We start from the raw sequence: 3979 nt of genomic DNA on the forward strand, positions 1-3979 counted from the left end.
GAGGACTTGTTGGTCTTTACAAAATGGACTCCATGGGAGCCATGACAACTGCCAGTAATGTCAACTGGCACATAATGGGAACGCCCTTAGGGTGTAACCTGACCACCCAAACCCACAGAATCATCAGTCCCATCTTCAGGAGCTGATAAGCATGAGGATCCCACCTTGTAAGGTCCATGTAGACTGAACACCTGAGAGAGACGATGCTCAGGCCTAACCGATAGCGTCACAGACAGAAGATTCCGACCTTCTGACCTGTCATAGCCACTGGCTTGGGACCAATGAACAGCTTTCCACGCCGCCAGTCCACAGAGCTCGCTTTGGAGACACTAAGGACTTTTATCCCTTCGCTCTGTCACGTAAGACTCTGTACATTCCCTCTCTCTGTGTGCTATGTGTCAATCTGCATGGATACCTGATTGGTTTATCCGAGAAGGTTCCACTCCATAAACCTGGCCTCGTGGAAGGACACAAACACACTCAATAGTCTTACTTCAGTAACTGCTTTTCTTGTTCGCAACAGTTGGTTATTCCAGAGCCTATCATCCAGAAGAACAGGAAGAAAAATATTTAAAATCTAGATTTCAAGACTGGTGGAATTATTGGATGACAACTTGAAGTGGAAGGGAATAAAAGTTGTGAGAAGTGAGAAACTCAGGGACTAAGAGCCCAGGGCACTGCATGAGTCATCCACATAGTTGCCGAGGTCACGGGAAGCAGTGAGAGTAGCAGCATGAAAAAACACACAGTGGTGAGCCCTAAGCTAAGACCTTCGGGGCATGAAGAGAGTGCCTAGGAGGTGGGCGTGCAAATGAATAAAATTCGAGGGGTTGGTGGCTGATATAGCCAGTTGGCCAAACTTCAAACATACTGATATTTTGAAGGAGAAAATTATAGGAATTAAAGTAGAAATGCAGAGCAAGGATGACACCTACTCCGTGTGCTCAGCCTGAAGAGCACGGAGCATGTGAGACTTAAGAAAGAAAAAGTCTCCACTCAAGAGGGCTGCAAGGGAGTGAGCCAAGTCTCCACTAGGGCAAGGACAGGAAGAAGGGAAATTTCCAGTCAGAATAAAAGGTTTGAAGCTGATCATATGTCAGAGTTCAGAGGGCACAATAAGGAAAAGAAAGCATGGATACTGGTCAGTTTGAGCCGTATGAGAATGGGATGGCTGGGAGCTGATGCTTCCATCAGAGATTGAAGAAAACCTCAGTGTTGAGATGAGAGGCATGATAGGATTAGTCAAAGAAGCATATCAGTTCAAACTCTGCCTCTGAAAATCAAGCTCCATGAGGCAGCAGGCCGCTTTCCTCTCTCACTAGTGAGGCTCTGTTGAGTCCGAAGAGGCGCTTCTCTCAAGGAGGAGATACTGTATGTAAAGGAGCCATTCTTGAGCCTGGCTGGACATCAGAACCACCTGAGAACTTTAAAAAAATCCCTTGCCCACATCACACCAGAGCCAATAAAATCATACATCAGTATTTTTGAAAGTTCCCCAAGTGATTCCCATGTGCAACCAGGTTTGAGAATGTAGGTTCCTCTCCCAATGATTCTGGGGTGTGGTATGGGCTTTTTTAAAGGGTTTTTAAAAGCCTTCGTGATGGTGGCTATTACTGTTATTGTGACACGTTAAGTTTCCTTGCATCACCACAATGGGAAGGAGGAAGAGGCATTCTCTTCCTTTAAATAGAAGAAAACAGTGTTATTTTGGAACTAGAGGAAAGAGTTCCTGGCATTGTCTCAAATTAAGTGTAAAAAAGACTAATCACTTAGGTGAAAGAGACAGAATTGGCATGATATACTTCAATAGCCATTCAATCTTCTAATACCTATTTAAAGAGCATAATAGAAAGCCTCACAGTCCAGGGAGGATTCTTGACCAGATCCATTCACACAGCAGTTAAGCAGTTTTCATGATGTTTATTATCCATTCATCTGACTGCTTAGAATAATATTTTAGGACTTTCCAGGCTATTATTAGGAGCAAGGAGATGACTTTCAGATAATAATAATTAAAGGTGACATTTATTGGGCACTTACTGTGTGCTAGGTATTGTGCAAATAATCACATGTGGTTTCCCATAATCCTCATAACAATTCTATGAGATGAGTACTGATATTATGCCCATTTTACAAATGAGAGTCCAAAGACTGGAGAGGTGACTTAACTTGCCTGAGATCAAAAATCTATAATTGAAAGCCTTTGTATTCAAATTCGAAAGTCCATCTAGTCCCAAAAACTGTGTGGTCTTAATCCCTATGCAATCCTATCTACTTACGAGATTCCATGAGACATGAAAGGGTTATGGGCAAAGATGGAAGAATCAGCCTTAGAGAAAAGCAGAGACATGCTCTCTTGCTTGACAGAGTAAAAGGGAGAATGGATAACTGGGTAAAAATATATAAAGAATTAAAAAGTAAAGAAGAAAAAAACTCAAAAATTCTAAAATTTACAAGGACACTTTTACATTTCCTAAAGTGCTTAGCACAATAAATATGTACAGTTGAAACTCAAAACTGTTGACTTAATATTCTTTCAATTGTCATTGTATCAATTAAATGAGAAATCTTAACGGAAACAGTCGATTTGTCAAAAGGCTCAGATTCTAGCTTTTTGTTCATTTTTCAGTTCTCATACTTATTACAGCTATATTGTTTGTACAAATACCTTAGAAAATACAAATATTAGGGAGAAAGGTAAGGAAGGAAGGAAGGAAGGAAGGAAGGAAGGAAGAAGGAAGGAAGGAAGAAGGAGGAGAAGGAAGGAAGGAAGGAAGGAAGGAAGAAGGAAGAGGAAGGAGGAGGGAGAAAAGACAAATGAAAGAAAAGAAGGAAAGAAAGAAATAGAGAAGGAGGAAAGGAAGGAAGAAGGAAAACATTCTTCCTACCAGTAAAGAGCCAGCTAATAAATGGGGAAGAAATTAATGTAGGGAGGAGGCAAGAAAATTAAAAATGGTAGTCAAGCTACATTCAGAGACTGCAATATGCTGATTAGCCCTGCAGCCAGGCCAGGAAGACACCTTCATAACAAAGGAAGATTACTACTGGGATTACCAACAATCCATTCCTCACACCTGTGAAAGGGAAAACAGGAACCAAGAGAGTCATCCCTATGGCTAAAACCATGCTGGAATCTATGGATTAAAGGCTGGGAACTGCCAGCAGGCCTTTCACACTACATATTCTTACCTTTCACATTACATACCCTTCTCTTTCCTCACTATATGTCCATATCAAAGGAAATGGGAACTAAGAATGACATATAAACTGAATTCCTGGAACACTCAGGGTCCCTCGCTGTGCCTTTACTCTCTGTCTCTCTCTCCCACTGCCTTTCCAAGTCACTCTTGGCTCCTCTCACTGTCTCTCTCACTGTCCCTCTCACTGTCCCTCTGTCTTTCTCTTTTACTCTGTCCCTCTCACTGTCTCTCTCACTCTCTGCCTCTGAGAGGAGACTACACTCTGTCCGTAGGTTGTTACCCCTTTTCTAATAAACTTTCCTCTCGACTCTAACTTTGGCGTGTGTATTGAATTATTTCTACACTCTCCACCAAAGGACTCACTTCTCTTGGTACAGGGCTTGGTTTCCCTCCACCAACTTGGGGAAATTTGCCCTGTCCTGCTTCAAAATGATAGAATAAGGTCTATGGCCATGCCACCCTGAACGTGCCCAATCTCATCTGATCCCAGAAGCCGAGCAGGGTCGGGCCTGGTTAGTACTTGGATGGGAGACCACCTAGGAATACCAGGTGCTATAGGCGTTAAAAAAAAAAAAAAGATAGAATAAGAAAATCACCATTTGGCAAAATATTATAATTTCTGTTGATTCAAGAAAGAATCATCAATGGTGCTAAAACTAGGGGGTAAAATTGAGAAAAGAATATTGACATAGGCTCAAATTATTTACCTACTAGATATTTATTAGTTACAATGGTTTGAAGAGTAAATTTACAGTAAAAAAACATGAGAGATATCACAC

At 41.6% G+C, this 3979-nt stretch overlaps 1 pseudogene; it reads left to right on the forward strand.

Moving 5' to 3' along the window:
- Positions 1-3642: 3642 nt before the first annotated feature.
- Positions 3643-3761, forward strand: LOC120609990 (uncharacterized; annotated as a pseudogene).
- Positions 3762-3979: the final 218 nt, after the last annotated feature.

Source organism: Pteropus medius, unplaced genomic scaffold, assembly GCF_902729225.1.
Source record: "Pteropus medius unplaced genomic scaffold, Ma_sr-lr_union100, whole genome shotgun sequence".
Taxonomy (NCBI): Eukaryota; Metazoa; Chordata; class Mammalia; order Chiroptera; family Pteropodidae; genus Pteropus; species Pteropus medius.